Source organism: Dermacentor albipictus, chromosome 1, assembly GCF_038994185.2.
Source record: "Dermacentor albipictus isolate Rhodes 1998 colony chromosome 1, USDA_Dalb.pri_finalv2, whole genome shotgun sequence".
Taxonomy (NCBI): Eukaryota; Metazoa; Arthropoda; class Arachnida; order Ixodida; family Ixodidae; genus Dermacentor; species Dermacentor albipictus.
In genome coordinates this window covers 123,182,108-123,200,781 of record NC_091821.1, presented here as the reverse complement: position 1 = coordinate 123,200,781, position 18,674 = coordinate 123,182,108, and the positions used below count along the sequence as shown (strand labels likewise).

The following is an 18,674-nucleotide window of genomic DNA, read 5'->3' as shown; positions in this document are numbered from 1 at the left end:
ATACTATTATTAGCTACGGAATGCAAACAACTTTATTGTGATTACCAGGTGCGTGTTGTCATAGGTGCGTGGCCTCCTTGTATATGATGAAATATTCAGTGCCATTAGCAGTGAGTTCTAATACTAGGCGTGCACAAATTGTGCTTTTACCCTTTCTCGGGCCCAGCACTTCAAAATACTGAGCTCGCACATGTACCGTGCAATACCGACGAGCTATAATAGATCAAGCTCGACGGTTAGAAGGATTGTAAATTACGTGTGTCAGAAGCACAGCCATGCTAGAGGTGCCGAAGAAATCAGGGTTTTGTGCCGAATAGGTCGTCCGCGGAGAACTCTCGTCGTACGTTTCGAAAGAGCTCGGAGAAGGAACTTCGCTTTTCGAATTAAGCATTTGGATTACGAAAGCCTAAACGTTCCAAGACCTTGTCGTGGCCACAGGAAGCTTCTGATCGGTAATTAGTGGGATTGGGAGTCGAATAGCTTCGCAATCATGTCGTCATGATTAGCTCGCTCGTGTGCGCATAAAGGCACTCGTTTTGAAACGCCTTTCTGGGGCAGAATAATTAGGGGACGTCGCTTCAAGAGCGTCGACGAATCTTCTAGGTCAGTGCGTGTCGTTGTAATCTCCTGACGCCTACGAACGAGTTTTTTCTTGTTTTTGTTTTTTTCTTTCTATTGTATGGCTGATCCGGCTTGTACTCCGTCAATTCGAAGCAGCCTTTGTATTCGGCCAGTAGAGAATTTCCCCGCGGGCCAAACGCCTCCTTTCACCGCCAGGGAGTGCTTTGGCACCATTATTGTATAACAGAAGGAGTGAATAGAACTTAAGCATTTCTACAGCTGGGACATCTCAAATGTACAGACATGCCTAGTTGTGCCGACTGCGGATGCTTTGAATCTACCAGGCTTCTATAGGGCATACTTTTTCATTTAATTTCCTAACATTAGATTTCCGGCGTTTCTTTTAGTCCCCTCGTTAAACGATACGTTCTGACATGGTGGTTCGCGCGCCATGAGTACAAGCTCGAGATACAGACCGTCGCAATCAGCGAACCACAATTCCCATATGATAATTCCAACAGACAAATCGATGCACGCGTTAGCGTATGCTTGGGAATCTAGCTTTGGGTCATTGGAGACGTTCACTCTTAATGTCACAGCGCACAATGTTTAATGTACCTCTCCACCCACGCCATGCTGTATTCTTTTTCTCGCTATAATTATTTGACGACTACGTATAATTTTATTACTTTTATGTAGCTAGACTGCTGGCTCGTTTACATACATTTACGCTGAAGTGCTTTGTGATAGGTTTTATGCAGTAGCAGTTTGAGAGGCCCATGTTTAGTGAAGTTCCTGTGTGGTGTCCGAAAGTTAGGTGCTTTGGTCGGTGATGGCATTGTGTTGCGTTTCTGTAAGGTCCGCCGTCATGTCTGAGGACGGTTGCTGGACGCGTTCTTGCGGAGAACGGCTGCTAAGTGTTACCGGCTCACTTAAGCTTCGCTTACACCAAGTGCCACACTGCGTGAGATCTGCATAATTTTTTACGTGACAAGTAGGTTAAAAATTTAATGCCGATATAGCAGCATACGCCTGCCGCAAAATAGTTGCTGAACTGCGGAATGCATGCACCACGAAATAAGGGTGCAGATTTAGCGCGCCAACGGCATCAACACATTGCGCTACCACTGAAGGAAACAAAATAACGAAGGCGATCCACAAGGCACCTCCTCGCAGGGCCCGTTCACACCATGGCAAAGCGAGAGAGCGCGATGGGAGCACACCTGGCGCTTTCCCGACTTCCCCAAGGAGCTCACAGCAGTTCCGGCTCTCAGTTGTTCTGCGCGTTGCCGCCTATAGGCGCTTTGCAAGACGGTGCGCTCGAATGAAACAAACGACATACTTGACATTCCACTGGTCGCTATTTTGCTGCTTGTCTAGAATGGCCACTGTAGAAGTGGCAGTTCAGGAGGAACAGTGAAAAGCCCGAGAAAAAGAAGGATCCTTCGCAGATATATGCCAGCCTGAGCAACTGATACATTCAAGACAGTGGAGATGTATTAGCGACTTCTCACGCTCATACAAAGTACTAAGCGTCTGTTTCTTGATGGTTCTTATGATGATTATCACTAACGCCCTGGTCATACGGCCGCTTCGGGACTCCCGCCGAGGCAGAGTTGGTGGACAACGCCATCAGCTTTCATCATCGCAGCCGCACAAACTCTAGCTGACCTTCAACGAGGAGACGGTAAAATGCGACGTGAGAAGCAACTGTTACGGATTACTGGCCATAAGAACTGCGAAAAGAAGTAATTTCCAGAGATGCGCACGCAAGGTAACTTTGATTAACGTGAAAGCATTAAATGGCTCATGAGGTGGAAAATTCGGCGTTATCCGCGTGACCACACGATGGTACAAAGAGGCTACAAACCCTCGACCTCTGGTGGAAGTCGAACCCTACGACCTCTGGTGTTAATTAAGACGAAGTTAATTAAGGTACAGTTAATTAAGGTATACCTAATTAAGGGCACCCCAACCCACCACCTTTGGTGGGAGTCGCATCCACGACCTTGCGTTGTCGCATAATGCCCAGACATCGCGCGGTGTTCGCCATGCTTTCGCATTCATCCACGTAGGAATTTTTCGATAATAATTAACAATTAGATTTTAAAGAAAATTCGTGATGATGGCTCCCGGGCAGGCTGCGCTGCAGCATTATCATGGCGTCAGCTTGCACTGCCGCAGCCATACAAACCCCTAGCCGACCTCCAATATGCAGCTGGTATAACCGAAGGTAATTTTTACCTTATAACCATTTATTATTACGTTTCACAGCAAATGCGCGGATCGAATACACGTTGCGTTGAATTTACATCGGATATCGACCACGCCGTCATACGCCAGCCTTCCCTGCCCCAAAGAAAACCCTTGCGGAACTTCCCTTACCTGCTATACTGTAAGCAAAAAGAAAGAGAGACACTTTGCCGGCGCCGTTGGCGAAGTGTCGCAACGCTCTCCTTCTCCACCTTTGTTCTCGCGACACCGTGCAGCAGAGTGAATGGGTGTTCGTAATCTACTCATGATCGAACGCGTTCTCCGCATGGCATTGTCATTGACTACGGCAAAATGACGAGCCTATCCGCGCGGCAGAAACCGATCTCAGAGCGATCGCGGCTGCATAGCCAACATTGCTAAAACATTTAAATACGTAAAGATCTGTTAGTGTTGCAGTAAGTTCAGCTTCATGAGCGAGGCAGTGATTCAAGGAATATGTCAGCTTTGCTGGAGTTATAGGCCATAGTCGAGAAAGGAAAAGTTACACATATCTTTTCCTTCCCCTAGACATGGGCACGCATTTTCCTGTAGTGAATTTGTGTAATAGGCTGATCATTATCGCCGGTGCTTCTGGGCTCTATCCTTTTAACTGCTGCACATGTATTGAGAAAGTGGAAAAACCAGGAAGTCAGATAAGTTTGTCGGGACCCTTAGCTATTAACAATTATGAGAAATGGTGGTTGTACCATCAGTGCCACTGTTAAAAATTAATTCAATCACTGAATGACTGCACCTCACGTAAACATGCATCGAACACTATGGGTCCTAAAACCGTGTATTGCACCGTATTTTTTTAAAAATCTCTCTTTTAGTTCAGCAGCTTGGCTAACGTAAGCTGCGACACCTGATATACATTGTGTGCGCACCAATCACGTATGCACGCTTTATGCCTCGCTATACCCGAATTGTGAACATGCGCACCGTATTTCAAATTCCAGAAAAAAACTATGGGGCGAGTCAGTGTTTAAATGTGTTTATTTAGAACTAATTATTTAACAGTAAGTAAACATATAAATAAACAAGACATTCACGTGACACATCGAATCAACAACCAGGTGAGGTCAATAGCTTGTCCCATTCTTTTATCAGCTTTTTTGTTTTGAGTTCAGGCTTTGTTTAGCTAGAGTCCTTTCTTGGGTAAGTGGGTAAAATGAGCGGACATTGCACTACGTATCCCTTACTATGGAACCTTCACAAGTTAAGTTGCACAGTGCGTTAAGTTCCTCTTTAATGGGGGCCCCTGGCCGGACCTAGACACCGAAGAACGACGCCGCCTTAGGCTAGGATTTACTTTGAAATTGAAAAATTTCAGGGAATATCAACATAGGTTAGAATTTGTTTATGTGCATCATAACTTATGATTACACTAATTGTTTGTTCGGGAGCGTTACAATACTACGATATTCCACATTTTGGAAACAAAAGTTTAGTGAAGTTATTGTTGCGGGAGGCGACTGGCATTTGGGATTATTTCTACAAATCTCGATCATATGAATACTTGTCGAATGGATTTCAATGATCTCCTCGAAAATTCCGAGACGCTGTACATGACCACTTCTCTTTTGCTTTTCAACTAGTTGCACTGCCAAGTGAACGATGCGAGCTACGTCAGGAAGAGTATGAGCGCCTCGAACGATTAAGGTTAAAGTTCAAGCTACAATTTTTTAATACAGACCACTAATTAAAACTTTATAGCACACTGCACAATCTACCGCCTCATGGAGTGACTTGCACATGAACAGGCACGTCATCGCATTTGTGCTTCTCGCATAAAAGGGCTTCTTCGTGACAGCGTAGCACATGAGCTGGAACCCACCACTGACTTTTGCACTTCAGAGCCGACGCTGTGATGTATACGCCACAGGCGACACCTATCATTTTTTTTTTATTATGCGTATCGATAAAATTTGTCTCCAACTGTAGCAGACCGCTTTTGCTATGTACAATCACCACAGAGATGCATACGACACAAACCACGTATTACAGTAAAGTAACTGCTGGAGAAACGGCCTCGCGATGCAAATAAGTAAAAAAAAAGGTGAACGTTCTCTGAAACCGTAGGAAAACACAACCTTCTCGAACAGGCTTCCCTGCCCAACTCATACGCAAGAAGGTTTAGCTGTCTCACTAAGCGCTGTCGGACCCACAAATCGCGTATCAAAAGCCATAGATGGCAGCCGACTTTATCCCTCGAGCTCATGCTTCGCTACCGCTCGAAGCAAGAGGTTGGCCAACGATATGAGTGAAGAAGCCCGCTTGCTGAATTTCATATAATGTATTCAAGTGCGTTTTGCTTGAATAGAGAAACCACTTTTAGGTTTTCTTTGCAGCTGAGATATGTTGAAAGAAAAAGAAAGACAGCACACAACCAGTCGCTGCCACTGTATCGTTTTCGCTCGACGTCGTACCTGTCGCTCCGTGCTGCCCACGGCATACTCGTCTAAAGCGTGCAAGCGGTACGCTTAGGAGAATTTTCGCACCGCCTATCAAAGGACGTTCCTTCGAGATTAATTCTTTTGATCATGCCTCGTAGGAACACGATCATGCCGCCTACTCGTATTCCTAGCTCCATGGCTCTCTTTCACGACTCCCTTTTACTAAATAATCCAGCATTTCACTAACAAGGTTAAGACCTCGTCGAGAAGAAAAGCAGTGGGGTGCCTTATCCCGTGGCGTGTACTATCACTCAGCGAATCGGCCAGGATCCAGAATCTTCTCGCACCCACGGACACTGGATCAAAGCACTATACTGGCTAGCACCGCTGCCGCCCCTAACTTTTGCTGGCGTCAGCGTGTATAACTCACAAAGGAGACCATGACGTTAGTGACGTCGCCAGGTGGTGGGGTGTAGAGGAAAGGTATAGTTGCTGCGTTGGCGTTGGCCTCTAACTCCAGAGCGTGCGTCTGGTATTTATTTGTGGCTGGCTCTGCTGGTCCTGCCACGTCGAGGCACAGATCTCGCAGACTGCGCGGTGGTTTCCCCAGTGTTTATTCTTGTGTTTCTGAGATTCCTCCCAAAATTTATTCTCGCTGCCACAAAACACACTTGCATTACAGGCGAACCAACTATTCATGCTCACATATCAGGCTACTATATTTTGCCGAGCTTATTGTTTGACGCAGGTTACTGCTTTGTTTACATTTGATGGTATAGTCGTAAAGTCTGCAGTTTGTCATACACGGTAGCCGTTAGCATGCAGCGTGTTTATTTTGGCTCCATGTAAATGTTAAAAATTTCCTGTGGCAATTTGCACAATTCCAGCCTTTGATCTTAGTTACTTGATGAGTTGACCATTTGCGTCTCTCATTGATGAGAGATGCAAAAGGTGCGACAGTATAGCGCTCCAGGACGTCACCGACTTTGATGGAACCTGCTGCCGACTACGTGTCGTCGTGCAAGCCCTGTGCGTCAAAACAGCTTTACTTAGAAGTGTGGTCCTTGATCTGAGGAAGGTCAGCAACAGCATTCGCTTGCACCTGGCCCGGAACACAGAGCTACTGCGCAAATGCGCGGAGCAGAGAGGTGACGAAAATTAGTGGCCTCCTTTAGCGCCTTCACCGACATCCCTTTGGTCACACGTCTCAAGTCAACCTGCGGTGGAGGCACCGCATCTTTCCTCCCCCCCCCCTCCTCTCTCTATCTCATCTTTCTATTCTCCCTTTCTCGCCCCCCAGTCTAGGTTAACCAACCAGACAAATTCCTAGTTAACATCTCTACCTTCTCTCTTTCTTTCATCGTCCTCCTCCAGCGGCTTCGCTTCGCTACGTGAAGAACAGCCAAGCGTCAAATCGGCACCGGCTCCTGTGGGTGGGCCATCGCGGGAAGCAAATGCGCGTCCACGCCTACAACCAGTTCAGTTCCGTGCCAAGACAAAAGCGAAGCCGTCGCTGGTGGCAAGTACTTCCAGCACGCTGGGTTCTGTGTCGGGAAGGCGTTCGCTTTTCGCCTCACACTTGGCCCTTTCGACAACTTGCAAGGAAATCTGTGCTAAGCTGCAAAAAGTTGTTGATAACAGCAATGTTCACTGCTTAAATCTAAACGCGAAGCACGAAAATTGCGCTTCCTTCGGGTCACTGTGAACGAGAACATCTTACAAAAAATCAACTCAGAAAACATTTGGCCGAAGGGTTCGTTGCCTGCTCAGGCCTGTCTACGGCAGGCATGACGCTTTCAGGGACGCCAGCGACAAAATAACGTAATTTATTTTTTAACCTCATTATTAAAGTGCTCCGTGTTTTATCAAAATGTTCGTGGTTTTCGGATCAAATCCTCCTATTTCTACGTGAACGCGCTAGCCTACTCATGCCATGTTATTTGGTTAACTGAAAATTGTCTTGGCAGCGACTTAACGTGTTAAGAATTACCTTCCACCGAAATACACAGTTCACAGATGGGAACGCGTGTATGATGCATGTGTTAAATCCGGCGGTGGTGTGCTAATTGCCGTGCGGGACAATCTTAGCGCTATAAGGCGTGTGGGCCTTGCAATTGTACCAAAAACTGAGTGGGTTGAAAGTGCTGTTAAAAGCAGCAAGAAATGTGTTGCTCTGCGCAACCAACTTCCCTCCTAGCATAAGTAACGTGAAGTTTTCTGAGCATATGAATAACTTAGTTGAAGTTCTTGATCTTGCAAAATATAATATCCCTGTAGCTGAACATTTCATTGTTCAGTCTGTTGTTAGGATTTGTTCACGGGGGACATCCGTATTTTTATCATCCCCTCGCTGTGATGCGCTCATCGTCTTCATCGTCTTCATCGAATTTCTTGGATTAACGCAGCTTCACACGGTTCCAAATGCCGCTGGAAAGGTTTTAGATCAGATTCTGGCTACGTGATTTCTGTGTTGCAGAGTTTTCCATTGCAGTTAGCATTTTAGTGCCTGTTGACGAATGACATGTGTTCGAATTCGCAATTTTTCCAGAGGAGATTCATGTGTTGAGCGAGCTTGTTCGCTCAATTATTTTTCCGAACGGCGGCTGTCCAGGTCTTTACCACTACTTGAATGATGCCGACTGGTCTGAATTGTATCGGGCCACATATGTCAAAAAGTAGTTAGCATGCTTACTGATACTATAAAATGTGTTTTAGAAGCCTTCATTCCCTGCATAGAGTGTCGTCCTGCGCGCTATCATGCGTCGATTTCTAAGGAATTACGCATTTTACTTCATAAAAAGCTAAGGTAACATAGGAAGTCCAAGAAAACAGAATCGTCGAAGTGGTGCGAAAAAAATCGCACAAAAGCTCTACTGGAGTTGTCTAAGCACGCGTAAGCATTGTGCCACTTGCTCATCTCCGCAAAGCCCGGTGTCATTAACAATCTTATCAAACTTGATCCAACCAGTATAAATAATTATCAATCCTTATCGCACGTTATCAACCTTATCGGACTATACCCGACCCTTGTTAACCCTTATAGGTTGTTATCAACGTTATCGGACTCGATCTGACTCTTACCAACACCTATCGGTCGTTTTCAGCCTTATTGAAATTGATCAGATTCTTATCAGTTCTTATCAACCTTATCTGCAATGATCTGCCCCACCATTATGCATCCTAATCGCTCTTTAGCACCTTATCCATTGGCATCGAACCATTAGCAACCGTGACGAGACCCAGTTACCCCTCATCGCTCCTTATGAACTCATTGACTGCTTATCTGTCAGTGTTGCGCGACGCGAAGCACATGAGCCCTCAGAGATCGATGGTATTTCGGTCGGTGAAGGAACGCCCCAACGGAACGCACATCCCACGATCATCTAGATACTTCGGAGATGTGGCGTGTTGGCGTAAAATTTTTGCCAAGTCATCCTTTTCCTGATGTCTACACTGCTCCAAGTCGGCTCTACATGTGGCCCTAGAGGGGGATTCTATTCCGCCATAACCAAATCTTTCAACAGAGCCTTCATAGAAACTGTCCTTCTTTCACATTTGTTTTGTACCGCCTGTACAACACCTTCATATTATCATCATCAGCCTACTTTATGTACACTGTAGGACGAAGGCCTCTCCCTGCGATCTCAAATAAACCCTGTCATGCGCCAATTGATATCAACTATAGGGCCTGCGAATTTCCTGATTTCATCACCCCATCTAATGTTCCGCCGTCCTCGACTACGCTTCCTTTTTCTTGGCACCCATTCTGTAACTGTAATGGTCCACCAGTTATCTAACCTAAACAGTACATTTAAATTTTAAATTTTTAGTACAAGGCCTACCCATCTCCATTTTTTTCCCTCCTAATGTCAATTAGAATTTCGGCTATCCCCGTTTGCTCTCTGATCCACACCGCTCCCTCTCTGTCTCTTAACGTTACGCCTAACATTCTTCGTTCGATCGCTCTTTGCGTGGTCCTTAACTTGTTCTCAAGCTTCTGCCCCATGTGTTAGCACCAGTAAAATGCACTGATTGTAGACCTTTCTTTTCAGTGATAATGGTAAGTTTGAAGTCAGGAAAGGAAATTAGTCTCTGGCGTATGCGCTTCGACCCATTTTTATTCTGTAAATTTCCTTCTCGTGGTCAGGGTCCCCTGTGAGTAATCGACCAAGGTAAACGAACTCCATCACAGACTCCAGAATCTGACTGGCGATCCTGGACTCTTGTTCTCTTGCCCGGCTATTGATCATTGTCTTTGTCTTCTGCATAATAATCTTCACCCTCACTTTTACACTGCCTCTCTTAAGGTCCTAAATCATTTGTTGTAGCTCGTCCCCAGTGTTGCTGAACAGGACTATGTCATCAGCAAATCTAAGGTTGCTGAGATATTCGCCGCTGATCCATACTCGTAAGCCTGCCAAGTTCAGTAGCTTGAATATTTATTCCAAGCCCGCAGTGAATAGCATTCGAGAAAGTGTATCCTTGTCTCACCCTTTTCTTTATGGGTATCTTCCTGGTTTTCTTGTGGAGAACTAAGGTAGCTGTGGAATCTCTGTAGATACTTTCCAAGATATTTACGTAGGCATCCCGTAGTCCTTGATTATGTAATGTCTCTATGACTGCTGGCATCTCTACTGAATCAAATGCCTTTTCGTAATGTATGAAAGCCATATAGAGAGGCTGATTGTACTCTGCGGTATTCTCGATGACCTGATTGATGGCATCGATGTGATCTATTGCCCAGTATCTCTCCCTGAAACCTACCTGTTCCTTTGGTTGACTAAAGACCAGCGTTGCCCTTATTCTATTGGAGATTATGTTGGTGAATATTTTATATAAAAGTGGAAGTAAGCTAATGGCCTATAATTATCCAATTCTTTAACGTCTCCTTTTCTGAGGATTAGCATAATGTTGGCATTTTTCCAGTTCTCCGGGACCCTTGAAGTCAATAGACAGTTTGTATAAAGGGCCACCAGTTTTTCAAGCATTACATCTCCATCTTTGATTATATCCACTGTTATTCCATCTTCTCCTGCCGCTTTTCCCCGTTTCATGTCTTGAACGGCCCTTCTAACTTCATAGCTAGTTATAGGAAGAGCGTCTGCAAGCTGTTCATTACTACTTCGAATGGAGGTATCGTGGCTGCTCTGGAAACTGCACAGGCCAGTATAAAAATTTTTCGCTGCTTTTACTATATCTTTGAGATTGCTGATGATATTACCCTGCTTATCTTTCAGTGCAAACATTTTGGTTTGTCCTATGCCAAGTTTCCTTCTCACTGATTTCGTGCTGCGTCCATTTTTTTCTCTTCCTCAGTCTTTCTCACATTATAATTTTGAATATCCCTTATGTTCTTTTTGACCTGTTATCTTTATTATGCCCTTTTTTACTTGCGAGAGCTTACCTAACGGTTGCCTTGGTGCCTTACCTCCCACTACAATGGCTGCTTCTGAAGCCAGCCTAGTTGATGTTTCATTCATTACCTCTATGTCATCGTCATCTCTCTGTTCTAAGGCTGAATATTTGTTGATGGTTTAGGTACATTCACCTTGTGCAACCGTGCGTGTTGACAGTTGGGAAGACACTCGACTTCTTAGCGTGGGGTCATAAGTTCGAAGCTCACCTCAGTTTGCTTTTCTTCTTATGATTCATTTCGTTTTATAAGTTAACTTATTTATAGTGATCCGCCTTACGTGACAGACAGACGGAAGGACGGGTTTCCTCGTTTGGTAGAGTTGCGGTCCGCGAGCGGGGGAAGTGACGTTCTTGCCTCTCCTGCTCTAGTGCAACGAATTGCTTTGTGAAGCTAACAATGCGTCCCCTCGGACAGAACAGAGGCGATGCCAAGGTGAGGCATGCTTGGCGAATAGACAAAAAAAAATTATCGCCCGTGTCCCTTTTGTCTCCGTTTGCAAAATGGTTCGAAATCACTGTGTTTACACATCTATCGTTTTAAAGCGCAGCTCTTATACGCCCGTTCCTGCGCGAGCGTCAGCGTCGTACGTCGTGAGCGAGCGAACGAGCACAGCGAAAGATGACAGCGAACTCGGAGCGCAGCGAGCGATGAAACACGGCGAGAGCGAAGATAGCGTGAGGAGGAAAGCGGAGGAGGAGGGTATGGCGAAAGTGTGAGAACGAAAAATTATGGGGTTTTACGTGCCAAAACCACTTTCTGATTATGAGGCACGCCGTAGTGGAGGATTCCGGAAATGTCGACCACCTGGGGTTCTTTAACGTGCACCTAAATCTAAGCACAAGGGTGTTTTCGCATTTCGCCCCCATCGAGAATTAAAGCGTATATATAGTTTAGCAAGGTAAAGTTGTAGGCCAGTTGGTGAGACATTGTGAATAAAACCACTACAGACACAGGACGCCGGGCGACGACAACACAGCCCTGATTAGCGAGGCAATCTCCTGATTAGCGAGGCAATGACGCCACCCTTCGCTCTGTTTAGGACGTGACGCACGAGACAGGTTGTCCGCGCCAGCGAATATATCGCGAAATCAAAACACGTGTAGAGCTACGCTCAAATTTCGCATTAGAGAGCATCGCAATCGTTGGTGTATTTTTTTTCTTTAAGCATAAGATTAGTATATGCCAACATGGCTTTGTTCATGGTTGGTCTGTGGGAACAAACATAGATTCTTTTCTTGATGCTGCAGGACCCGCTGTTGCTAACGGGAGACAGTAAGGCACAGTATATTTCGACTGGTCAAAAGGATTTGATGTTGTTTATAATTACCTTCTCATTCTGATAAACCCTCGACGTAAGACACTACTTCCAGCCTGTGCGCGCTCATGAAAGACTACCTGTCCACTCGGTTACATTGTGCTCGCGTTGTGCTAAGTACTATTTGCCTTATGAATCAACTTCCGGGGTTCCGTAAGGGTCTGTCTTAGGTCCATTATTTTTCTTATATCTTTGCTAATAATCCAAGAATGTCTGCGTACTTCGCGTCTCCTTTTGTACGCTGATATTATACTTTACGGTAAAACAGAATAAGCGCAGGATTGTGAATTATTGCAGGAAGATGTGAATTCTGTCGTGGAGTGGTGTGCTTCCAAACTCTTGCGCATTAATCCAACTAAGACACTTGTTTCCTTTAGTTGCACAATGTCCACTTTAGAATAAAAATAGTTACTAATTACACTCCTTTGAAAAGAGTGAGTTCTACGCGCGACTTAGTAATATTGGTTGACCCCCGAATAACATTGGAAACACATGTTTCAAGCATTTTTAATGCATCCTAGAGAAAGTTAGGTCTCATATCAAAAATGGCAAAAAGTTTACGAACGTCAACTGCCTTGTTTTCTTGTATACCATTTCTGGCTACTTGATATTAGCGTTTAATTCTGCTGTTTTTTACTGTAATAATTTGACTATTGTGGCAAAAGTTGAATGTGTTCAGCGATGTTTCATTCGTATCCTATACGATCTATTTCTGGGACGCCATATTTTTATGCCTATGAGCGTGTAATGCGCATGTATAATATTAGACTCATAGGAATAAATCAGAAAATTTGCACTAATTCACAAAAACCTTTCTTATCCACGGTTACTGTCGGCTGTCACGTTCTGCGAGCCACACCCAAACTTGCGTGATCCCAGCATTTCCTACGTCGTTTTAGCTTGCACCTCTAACGATATAACACGTCTTGTAACACAACAAAATACCTCACGTTATTATCTTGATATTTTCAGTTCTTGTATTTGCTTTTTATCTGAATTATGTCTTAGATTTATTCCAACTTTTGCTGCATCTTGCACCATGGCTCTATCAGGTTTCTTGTTTTGTTTGCTGTCCTTTGTAAAACACAAGTGCGCCAATACAAAGGCGCAGAGCTGTTATTTGGCACATTTAGAAAACTTGAAATTAAAAATAAACGAAAATGAAAATAGTAGAACACGACAAATTTTTTGGGGTTACACTAGACCGACAATGTTCTTGGAATTTTACCTTAAAGCCGTTGAAGAACAAGTAAGCTCAATAATAAATGTTATTCGCTGCGTCACACGAACGACTTGGCAACGTCAGTTTCACCACAACTGAAATTACATAATGCTCTTATAAAGTAAAAGACAACATATTCTTCTCCTGTTCTGCACAGGATATCTCCATCATCTGAAGCGTGGCTTCAGCAATAAATAACTTTGAGTATGCTTCAGCGTTCCTTGAGCAACTTCGAGTTCTTGTAATTGCAGAGGCACCACCCTTCACTTACTACAGTGAAAGCTCGTTAATTCGAACTTCAATAATTCGAACTTATGGATAATTCGAACTGTACGATTTGGTCCGGACAAGCTCCACAGAAGTCTATGAATAAAAAAGTCCGTTAATTCGAACGCGAGAAGGTTGCCTCATGGATAATTCGAACTAAGCTCGCCTGGCACACGGCCAGAGAAACGCGCCTACTGCCTACACGCAAGGCTGCATTGCCTCCTAAACGGAGAGAACGGTGAGAGAAGGCAAAATCTGAAAAAAATCTAACCGACGCGGGGTCAGCCAGAAGGCAGCGGCGGCTGCCGCCTCTCCGTTCTACGTAACCTCCGAGACTTCTTGCCCGTTGCGAATCTCGGAGGCTTTGCAAATCTTGTACAGCTGCTAATGTTGTGCGGAGATGGCACGGCAAGCGCCAAAACACAGCGAATCAAGTACGTCGCAGCTGCGCTTGCAATCAAGAACCAACGAATCAGGGCCTTCGCCACCTTCACATGTTCGGCATCTTTGTCTCGGCAGTCTTCATCGGTTGTGTACCTCTGTTTTCAGCTTAGGAGGTATCGGCCGTCGCGATTCATTGTGATAGTGTTAAGCCTCGGCTAACGTTCGTTTCTGTAGACATCGGTGATGGCGTGTGCCCGCGGCACACGCCATCACTTTCTGACACGCCAAATTTCTGACATTCCCTACTGCTTCGAAATCGCAGTGTACTGTTGCTCTCCTTCACTTTCGTTAGTTCGAACTTTCGTTAATTTGAACTGAAGCGGCTTCCCCTTGCGGTTCGAATTAACGAGCTTTTACTGTATTATGAGGACGATCGAAACCTGTCGGCACTTCTTTCGCGTTTCAGTTCAGCATAAATTAAACCCACTAGCAATTGCACTTACCGAGAGTGACAGGGCTTGCATCGATACTATGATTCAGGTACACAGAACAGACAGGTCTCTTAGACTCCATGTCGACTCGACACCCCGAAATGTGAACTTTTATTTGAAGGAATGATTCGCAGACGACACATGTTTATGCTATAGCAGCAGAGCAAGTGGTATAATACCCGATATACTTCATATATCCCGGTTATATTCAAGCGTACACAAATGGTTCTCATCAAACAAATTTTTCTACGGCCGCCTTTGTCATTCCTGAATGGAACTGAATACAACCTTTTAAGCTGTCTCACATGACATTAATTCCAGCAGAGCCCTTTGCGGTACTGTCTTTGTTACGATATGCAGGGTGTCGCACCAAAATTTAAAAATATGAAAATGAAAGTAGCTGGACAGAACCAAGGTAATGTTTGCCGTCGCTTGAAGATACTGAGATTATCTTTTGCATTGCGCCTAATTACTTAATCAGTATTATTTAATTAATAAAGTTATCAAATAATATATTTAGATGAATAGTGTCAATAAGAAACTTGTAGACCAACATGAAAAATTACCCATACAGCTTTCTGTTGCTCAATACATGCTACATAAATGGGTTTTCCTGAGCGTGAAAGAAGCCCGCGAGTACACACGAAGTGCCTCGAGCGGGAAATGGCGCGGCAATTTCGCGTATAATTTGCCCCAAACCAAATGTGACAAACGTGTAGATAATAGGCGTGATCAACGAAAAGAAAAAGAAATTTGCAGAAACGTTTGTTAGCAATAGGGAGAAAACCACAGGCAAAATATTGGGAGTTTCCCGCCAGACCACCTAAGCCTTTGTTTGGAATTCGCACAGGCAGCTCTCGTCACATGTGAACCACAAGTGTGCATTTCATTTGCTTTACATAACGTGTGGGACATCGCTGCAGCTGGCGATCTTGAACAGGTCGGTCTCCGCTGACCGTGCTATCAAAATAAAGCGAGACGCGTGCCAGAGTTTTTCCTTTCCTGTGTTCCTGTTCTTAACCCAATAAATGACACTTGCTACCTGTCATTCAATGCTGTCAATGTTGACAGAATATATTTAGCCAGAAACTTCGTACTTAATACCGAAAGTTAGAAATAAAAAAAAATCATTGTATGTTGTCCGTAGGCAACAGTCGTCAACATAGGGTTTAGAAAATCATAATAAGAATTTAGGCAATTCATTCGAAACAGCATCTTGAAACTGAACTGAACAGCTTTAGCGTACCTTGCATAGCGGTGAATTAGCATGAAACCATTAGACGAAATAAAAATACAGTGTTATTTTTACTGCATATTACTATTATCAAAAATATTGTCAGTAATATAGTATACCATCAACCACAAATTCTAGATGAAGCAAAAAATAAGTTGTCAGATCAGCACACAAGCATTTCGCCCCCTTCGAAATGCGGCCGCTGTAGCCTGCATTTGAAGCACCAGGTCGCGGGACTAAATCGCAGCCACGGCGGCCGCATTTCAATGTTGGCGAAATGCGAAAACACCCGTGTACTTAGATTTAGTTGAACGTTAAAGAACTCCATGTGGTTCAAGTTATTCCGGAATCCCTCAGCACGGCGTGCCTCCTTATCGGATCGTGGTTTTGGTACGTAAAACCCCATAACTTAAGTTAGTGTGAAGAAACCAAACGAATAACGACTAACCGTCCCTTAACAGCTTCCGTCGTATGACGTGGACAAGCTCTGAAAGTTCACGCCATGGATACGACTATGTCACTTCATTACGGGCTACTCCGATACTTCCTTCGCGCGATACTGAGCGGACTAAAGTAGCGACGGAGAAGTTTTTAATTAAGTTTGCATCTTTAGATAAGCCCAGCCCAAACGCAATTTCCGGGTGAGTACTCCTTCTAATAAGGATTTAGCTTGGGACGTCGTTGATTTCCTCGCCTTTCTTGTGTAAGTCGGGCAAGCTGCCGGGCCTTTTCTGCATATTGCATATTGAAGCAAGTCTTTGTCGTTGGATTTGACTTCGTCGTCATTGATACTGAGGAGCATCGCGCCAAGTATTCTCATTTCTAGCTGCCCTTAACCATGTTCAACTTAATGCAACATCGTTTCCTGCTGCATCACGTTGCAGGAAAAAGTAAGACATGGCAATGCTGCGTCCATGTTGGCGTGTTCGGCATCCACCTACCTCGGCGGCATGTCTGCGAGTGTCATGTTCAAGGCTGGTTGTTTGTTGATGACCCGCAATGCAACTGAGGCGCAGAATTCCTTGTTCTGCTGTGAACGCTGTCTTTATGTTCACGATCGGTGCTTCGGAGACGCCGTATTGAAGCACGGTGTTATCGTTAAAATCCCGGGTAACGTCGATAGCGCTACCAGGGGGTAGTTTTGTTTCATAAAGGCACGTGAGATCACCAATAATCCATCGGTGACGTGATGTTGACGTCCGGAAAGGGCAAAGAAAGTCATCCCATAGTCTGCTCCAATTGTTTCATTGGCGGCGCAATCGGGTTAGGAAGTTTGACTGGTCTTGTAGTTGGCGTCCGTCATAGCTATCAATCATGGTGTAGGCTGCGACGTAGTGTACGACATTGGCAGAGGGGACTGGCAAGTATTTCTCTGTAGTTCTTCGGAGTGTGCGAGCGAATAGTACGCGCCCTGCAATCAACTCGCCGTGGGAAAAGAGCTCCTTGCACAGTGACATCGGGATGTTGCTGATGATGATAATGATTTCAAATCACTTCCCCCTTGGAATGGGGTGATAAATAGTCACCTAGCCTCCTTGAGGTAATCAGGCTTTAGTGCATCTACTGCAGCCTAGCATATTGCCTATCTCTACTTCATATTATTTCTCTGCATTAAAACATTTCTGTCTGTATTGTAAAGTTACCTATGCCTGTAACAACTTCGGCTCAATATCTTCCCGCCTTTCTTTCCAGCACTACTCTAAACTTCTTGCGGATCTCGAGCGCTGACCAGCTATGCTCCCATCATCTTTGAACCACAGCGCTTCGACAAGATTCTAAAGCATTCCAATATTTCTGCAACATCTATGCGTACAGCAAGTATGTGACCCTATTCCAGTTTCAAATTTGGATGATATAATTAAACTTGTGGGAGGGGGCGCGAAGAGGTAACCACCGTAGCCGTGGTTTATTCAGGCCGGCCAGCCATGGTGCCGCCTGATCGCGGGAGCGGCCGATACCGTGGCCACTAAGGTCGAGCGCGCCAGTGTGTTCTCTCCTCGCGCTACATGCACGTGAGCCGTCTTCTTCTTCGCGGGCTCCTGGAGGCGACAGTCGTGCCGCTAGAAACATTTGTAGAAAATGTAAAAGTACAGCGGGAGTTAGGTTTGTTCTCCTCCAGGTCTTCCAGGCGGGCAAATCTTCAAGGAGTGATAGCTGCCGTCCGGTTACACTTTGCATTCAAGGAGGCCAACTTAGACATACATAGGTTTATTGAGACAAAGCCGTACACATCGACTAGCGGTGGCCGATTATCAGCTCGCTCGCTTCCCCTCTTTTCTCTACACACTCTTCTAAATACCCTTACGAATTGGGGTGCCACCCTTATTTTAGGCGTCCTCGCTCACATTCTACCAATCAGCTTTATTTTAACGTAGGCTAGACCATCAACAATACACTCTGTGACCACCCCCTTTAATAGTCCGGTTTTTGGAAAAAACATATAAACATCACTTGAAGGAACACCACATGGCCCTCTTGCTCGGGGTCAACACACCTTGGTGCAGCCAGCCCGGTGCACTGGCATAGCCTGCGAATCCATAAATCGCCCCGCGAGGCACTAACCCCGGTCATGCCGCAGAACCGTACACCCGCGCGACGCGGCAGCGAGGTCTCCAGTTACTACGCATGCTGGACCGCGTACACACTGTCTCCCCCACCGCCACGGGAACGCCGCCAACCTTGGCAAGAACGCGCCTATATCCCGTTGAGCGACATGCGCCTCATGGCGAGGCGGCCGCTTGGCCTTTGGTTACATGCGCTTCTGAGCAAAGTGTCCACATACCTTGCGCACCGCGGTGGAAGCGCGCCGTCCGCAGCTGTCCCCGTCTCAAAGAGTGGCGCCGTTCTAAGAACACGAACGACCGCCGGCTGCGAAAGAATACAACTTGCGCGAGTGTCATGCATGTGGCTCCCGGGTTCCAACGTGGTGGCGTTCAGTGTATACAAGCTGATTGTGTTAGCCAACTAACTGCGGGGGCTATACTTGTGGGTTCTGAAATTTTTTGCATCCGTCTATGATATCGCATCGACAGAAAAATCAAACATCCTAGTCTACCCACCAATCGTTGTGCCTCGTTTTCATCTGACGTAGTCATCGTCCTAGCAGCGTTATCAGCAGTTGCATGAACTTGCTGT

The 18,674-nt window shown here is 45.3% G+C and overlaps 1 long non-coding RNA gene across 1 annotated transcript in view; it reads right to left on the bottom strand.

Moving 5' to 3' along the window:
• LOC135904810 (uncharacterized) overlaps positions 1 to 18,459 on the bottom strand; it is a 27,312-nt gene extending 8,853 nt beyond the window's left edge. Inside the window, exon 1 of the long non-coding RNA XR_010565216.1 lies at positions 18,322 to 18,459. This is a non-coding gene — a long non-coding RNA (uncharacterized lncRNA). The remainder of the gene's footprint in view (positions 1 to 18,321) is intronic.
• Between the last annotated feature and the right edge of the window lie 215 nt (positions 18,460 to 18,674).